The sequence below is a fragment of the Rutidosis leptorrhynchoides genome, chromosome 9 (genome assembly GCF_046630445.1).
Source record: "Rutidosis leptorrhynchoides isolate AG116_Rl617_1_P2 chromosome 9, CSIRO_AGI_Rlap_v1, whole genome shotgun sequence".
NCBI lineage: Eukaryota > Viridiplantae > Streptophyta > Magnoliopsida > Asterales > Asteraceae > Rutidosis > Rutidosis leptorrhynchoides.
This window is the reverse complement of record NC_092341.1, coordinates 305,915,078-305,922,639: the sequence shown is the minus strand read 5'-3', so window position 1 is coordinate 305,922,639 and position 7,562 is coordinate 305,915,078.

Sequence of the window (7,562 nt, the reverse complement as noted above, 5' to 3'; positions counted from 1 at the left end):
TTTTGTTTATATTCATAAAATAGAGTTCAATATGAAACCATAGCAATTTGATTCACTCAAAACGGATTTAAAATGAAGAAGTTATGGGTAAAACAAGATTGGATAATTTTTCTCATTTTAGCTACGTGAAAATTGGTAACAAATCTATTCCAACCATAACTTAATCAACTTGTATTATATATTATGTAATCTTGAGATACCATAGACACGTATACAATGTTTCGACCTATCATGTCGACACATCTATATATATTTCGGAACAACCATAGACACTCTATATGTGAATGTTGGAGTTAGCTATACAGGGTTGAGGTTGATTCCAAAATATATATAGTTTGAGTTGTGATCAATACTGAGATACGTATACACTGGGTCGTGGATTGATTCAAGATAATATTTATCGATTTATTTCTGTACATCTAACTGTGGACAACTAGTTGTAGGTTACTAACGAGGACAGCTGACTTAATAAACTTAAAACATCAAAATATATTAAAAGTGTTGTAAATATATTTTGAACATACTTTAATATATATGTATATATTGTTATAGGTTCGTGAATCAACAGTGGCCAAGTCTTACTTCCCGACGAAGTAAAAATCTGTGAAAGTGAGTTATAGTCCCACTTTTAAAATCTAATATTTTTGGGATGAGAATACATGCAGGTTTTATAAATGATTTACAAAATAGACACAAGTACGTGAAACTACATTCTATGGTTGAATTATCGAAATCGAATATGCCCCTTTTTATTAAGTCTGGTAATCTAAGAATTAGGGAACAGACACCCTAATTGACGCGAATCCTAAAGATAGATCTATTGGGCCTAACAAACCCCATCCAAAGTACCGGATGCTTTAGTACTTCGAAATTTATATCATATCCGAAGGGTGTCCCGGAATGATGGGGATATTCTTATATATGCATCTTGTTATTGTCGGTTACCAGGTGTTCACCATATGAATGATTTTTATCTCTATGTATGGGATGTGTATTGAAATATGAAATCTTGTGGTCTATTGTTACGATTTGATATATATAGGTTAAACCTATAACTCACCAACATTTTTGTTGACGTTTAAAGCATGTTTATTCTCAGGTGAATATTAAGAGCTTCCACTGTTGCATACTAAAATAAGGACAAGATTTGGAGTCCATGTTTGTATGATATTGTGTAAAAACTGCATTCAAGAAATTGATTTCGATGTAACATATTTGTATTGTAAACCATTATGTAATGGTCGTGTGTAAACAGGATACTTTAGATTATCATTATTTGATAATCTACGTAAAGCTTTTTAAACCTTTATTTATGAAATAAAGGTTATGGTTTGTTTTAAAAATGAATGCAGTCTTTGAAAAACGTCTCATATAGAGGTCAAAACCTCGCAACGAAATCAATTAATATGGAACGTTTTTAATCAATAAGAACGGGACATTTCACCAAATAATCAATTTAACAGAAAACATTGTAATCAAATCGAATTTTGTTATGAACAATTTCTTTGACTTTTGATTTATAAGGTTTGACTCAAAAATTCGAATTCAGCTCAAAGAGTTGAGAGTTGAAACTTTGCAGATATATTCTCTATAACATTCCTATCATAACAGCATTTATACAATTTTAAAATTTGTTCTAACTTGTGCTATTGAATATCACAATTTTTAAAGCTATGAACACGTATAAACTTTACCTCTGATTTTGAATTTAAAAACGTTTTAGACCATGATTTCAACATGAATTATATTCTAAATTACTCCTAGAAACTTTCTGGATTAGCAATTAAACTTAAAACATAAGTATGAGTTCGAATTTTACCTTAATCAATTTAGTTGACTTTTTGAGTTAAAGATTTGACTCAAAAATTGGAACTCGATACTAAAATTTGAAGTATGAAAACTTACATATAGTTAATGTTGAGCATTCCAAACCGAATTGCATTATTAGATTTTGAAAATTTATTTGAAATAGAGCTTTTGCCATTTAAGAGTCAAGAACAGAGACAGAGGAACTCGTTTCCTTGATTTTTGGTTTTTATTTAAATTAATTCTTGCAGTATCCATTATGTAATCCACGATTTCCTGTTTTTAATTGTGATAGAAAGTGATGTGTAACAAAATCCGACATTTACAAAACTCAGAAATAGTTTCGATGGAGATGGTAAACCGATTTTGATTTTATGTGTAGGAGTTTGTACAGGTTTAATATAAATATATAATTGTATTATTAATAACAATAATACTGATAATAAATAATAAAAATATTAATACTAATAATAACAATAGTGGGATTAATAATAATAATAATAATTCTATTAATAATCATTGTAATAATAATAATAGTATTTGGAATAATAATACTAATAATTATAAAAAGTTTATAAGGATATTATTAATGGTAATATTAGTAAAGTGTATTATTTTTACAATAATAATAATAATAATAATAATAATAATAATAATAATAATAATAATAATAATAATAATAATGATAATGTTTAATAATAATATTGATTCTCAAAGATAATACATAATAATACTAGTAATATCAATTTACATGTTTAAATTTTTATATCTCTAATATTAATATTACTATTAATAATAATAATGAGATTGATATAATTAATCATGCTTATCAAGTCTCATATATATATATATATATATATATATATATATATATATATATACGAATTGGTAATATTAATAATTCTGAAATCAATAATAATAAAAGTAATATAATAACTATATTTTAACTTATAATTAAATTTAACATAATATTACATATTATTAATTATGTAATACTTACTTATTATTATATGATAACATTTATAATATTTGTATGTATATTATATATATATATATATATATATATATATATATATATATATATATATTAGAACATACATGTAATATTAATTGTATACAGAATTCATATATATATATATATATATATATATATATATATATATATATATATATATTTACTTAATAACATTTTATTTATTTTGTATACTACTTTACACATTGAATTCAAATGGTTAAATGATGTAATATTTATTCAACTTAATATATGCACTTATATTTTATTTACATATTTATTTTCACACCCACATATCTATTTTCAATTAATTGTTCGTGAATCGTCAGGATTTGGTCAGAGGGTAATTGAATATATATAGCAGTTCAAAATATTTTGAGACTCAATTAAATAGATTTTGCTTATTTTGTCAAAATCATATGAAGATTTAAGTTTAAATTTGGTCGAAAATTTCCGGGTCGTCACAAGGGATGCACTTTTTTTTGGGGAAAGTGGGGGAAATAATTTTTTTCGTTTTTTTAATTTTTTCTTTCAAGCATTAAGATCACGTGAAAATATGATCATTTAAAAAAGACACTTTGTGATAATGTTATTATTTTGGCTGGAAAACGCTCGAAGAAATAAATGATAACAAGTAATGTTTTAATTAGAGTTTTTATTCATCGTTTTTTTTTATCTTATGCGAAGTTTTCTTTTCAAAATTTAGCCTGATTTAGAGTTTAGGGTTTTGGGTTTAGTCCAAAAATCCTAAACCCTAAACTGTTTGTGTTAAAAATTCAATCTAAACCCTAATTTCGAAACACTAAACCCTAAACTCTAACTTCTAAACCCTAATTTATAAACCCTAATTTGTAACCCCTTATAATTCAAACTTTAATTTAAAATATTATATATGATGCATGTTATCATTTATTTCTTCGAGCATTTTCTCGCAAAAATAATACTCGTAACATTTATCACAAAATGTCTTTTTTAAATGTTCATATTTTCATGTGATCTTAATGTTTGAAAAAAAAAAAAATTACTTCCCCACTCACCCCCCCCCCCCCCCCCACCCCCCACAACAAAAAAAAAAAAAAAAAAAACTTCCCCACTTAAAATAATATATATATATATATATATATATATATATATATACACACACACACACACACACACATACATATAGTGAGAAGATCTAGTGAGGACTTTTTTAGTGTGAGAACTCTAGGAACTCTAAAAACACTCAAAATACACTAAAATTCGAGCAAAAAAGGACACGGACGAACAAAAAAGGAAATTCGAGCAAAAATCAAAAACACGGACGAACAAAAAATTATTGTCGAGCAAATTTTTTTTTTTTATTTTCAAAAATGTAGAACACATTTTTGTTCGACTACCGCTGTGTTCTACATTTTTTTGTTCGACTATCAAAAATGTAGAACACATTTTTGTTTGCCCGCCTTTTTTTTGTTCGACTATCGATTTTTTGTTCGCCCGCCTTTTTTTTGCTCGAATTTCAAAAATGTAGAACACATTTTTGTTCGACTATCATGTGTTCTACATTTTTTTGTTCGAATTTCAAAAATGTAGAACACATTTTTGTTCGCCCGCCTTTTTTTTGTTCGTCTACCAAATTTTTTGTTCGCCCGCCTTTTGTTTTGCTCAAATTTCCCCATTTTTGCTCGAATACGTTGTTTTTTGCTCTCCAGCCACTTTTTTTCTCGAATTTCAGTGTATTTTTGAGTTCTCAGGATTCTCACACAAAAAAGTTCTCATTTGATCCCCTACTATATGTATGTGTGTATATATATATATATATATATATATATATATATATATATATATATATATATATATATATATATATATGTAGATATAGATATAGATATAGATATAGATATAGATATAGATATAGATATAGATATAGAAGATGTATATCCCCTGTATCATATATGAACAATCAATGAAAATATCCGTTTTATTAAAGGAAAACATAAACGTGCACCATTCGGCAAAACATATTGTCCAACTGTATAGTAAGATAAGATATGTCAAGATAATAAGGAATATACCCGTCATATACTCGTTACTTGATATGGATTGGCATCAATTTGAAGTGTTGACCTCTTCATATATGATTGTTTTCCAATCCATCCAGTAAAAACTATAAATGAATAAAGGTAATTAACAATTTTTAACAAAAGTTAACATGAGTTAAGACCGCTTCTATCCCTACATTTCGGTTTTAATTTTTTGAATCTTACTTTACTTTCGGATTGAATAACTCACTCAAGGCCGAACACATATACCGCGAGTCCGTGACACATATACAAATATACAAATCAACACGTGAACCAACAAAAACACATACAAACACTCAAGCTAATCGTATTGTGCAAGAAGGGACATACACAGGCACCCAAGATGGTAGTATATGTGTGACGACCCGGAAATTTTCGACCAAATTTAAACTTAATCTTTATATGATTTCGACACGATAAGCAAAGTCTGTAATGTTGATGTTTCAAAAACTTTGAACTGTGTTCATGTAATCAATTACCCTTCGACTATTCCCGACGATTCACGAACCATTATGTGTAAATAAATAAATAGATATATATATATATATATATATATATATATATATATATATATATATATATATATTAAATATTATAAATTAAATATTATATGAGTTAATTAACTATGTAAATAAAATAATATATGATATTAAAATAAATCTATATATATATGTAAGGTATATTGAATGTATATTTATATGGTTTCGAATTTATTTAGTAAACGATATTTGCACTCGTTTGTCAGTCGATTGATATTAAGCAAGTTAAATTCAAAGTTATATGATTTTAAAATAAACGGTGATTCAAAAATGAGTTCTATAAATTTTAGGCTTACTAAAAATGTATTTAGGATCTAGTTATTAAATTTTAACACTTTTTATATTTTTACCCAGAATTGAGAGGGACAGTTGATGTAATTTTTTTTTAAATTAATGACCAATTTTATACCATAATGACCAAAATAAATAATATAGTTAATTTAAAATTTTGAGATTTTTCCAAAGACTTTTATCCGTCACTGATTAGCAACAGAGTACGAAACACTCCGCGTGTTAAAACTGTCGGCAGAGTTATATTCTGTACTCCACACGTTTTAAATTAAATTATTTATTATGCTTCACTGTGTGACTTGTGAATTACTTGACCAATTATCACCTATCTATTTTTCTATAAATATAATTACATATACATACATTTGGAGAAACACATAACAAACCCATACATGAAGCCACAACCCACCACACTTTTAAAATCTCTCTCTGCATATCCTAATTCCATCGACAACCCACCATACATATAATTACCTTCCTTTTCTTTTTCTACTACTAGTGTTCTCCTTGTTAGCAACATGTTAAACCTTCTTTTCTTGCTACTTACTGTTGCCGGTATGCGAAACAACCACAATCCATCATCATAGTCTCATCATCTTCATCAAAGACGTTCCATCATCGACAACTCGCCTCATGTCACAACCACACCACCACCAACCTACAACACCCACTTCACCTTCGAACCCTCACCACCTTGAAACCCATTTTATTTTTTTCTTTCCTTCTTTCTGTCGCATAACCTTCACCATGAGAACACAATTGTTGATAATTGCTGCTACATCCTTGGTACTACAATCGGCCAAACCCTACCATCACCTTCATTGATCACAATTGGAACCTATTTACAAACCCATCATCATTATCAACTACAACCCACATGCGAAAATTTTATAATTTTGTTTCGGTCCAATATCAAAGAAACCAAAATCGATTCTTTAATCTTCGGTGATCACCAAACCCATAAACAATCACCATGAGCCACCGGTCATCATAAACCGCCACCATCTCCGATGAACTACACCCGCCACCTCCTGCTACTCCATGATTGTTTTCTGATACAATTGACCCAAACAACCACCAAAGATCAAACATGACTGCTGCAGCTGCTATGATCCTGTTTTCATTTGAATACCACCACAAAACCGCACCCTGTAGTAGCTATTTGCAGCCGAATAATCACCATCCTCTTGTTTTATTTGGCAGCCTAGAAAACCACCCAAAACTAACCATCATCCGCCACCCAAACATCACCATCATTAATCTATTTCTGCTTTCACTTATTCGGCCTAACCCATAAACACAACCACTAGCGGACCACCACCAAAATAAACTATCACTACCACTCACCGTTTTATATTTTTTTTTCTTCTCTTTCTTTCTTCTTGAGACAACGAAGTGCATGGAGTATAAATGATGATATGGACATGATGATGAGTTCACGTTTCCTCCTCTTTTTCTTGTTGGCCGACATTTACCAATTATTTAGCCCCACTTGATAAAAAAAAAAAAAACCGAAACCCTTTATTTGCTGAAATAGTGGATTTGATTAAATTCTTGGGCCGTTAATTTCTTGTTTACATTTGGGCCGAAATGATCCAGTTTCCTGGTGGGATCCTGCAATTTGATTACGATCCATATGTTTTCTAGTTAGGCCGATAGGATTCATTTTCTATTGGTTCGTGATTTCCACTTCTTGTTGGGCCACTAGTTAGGCCGATAGGATTCATTTTCTATTGGGTCGTGATTTCCACTTCTTGTTGGACCACGAAATTGCAGACTATCATTTCTATTCTCAGGTTACTACTCAACAAACGACACAAACACACCCAAATAAAAATGATAAAGGATGAT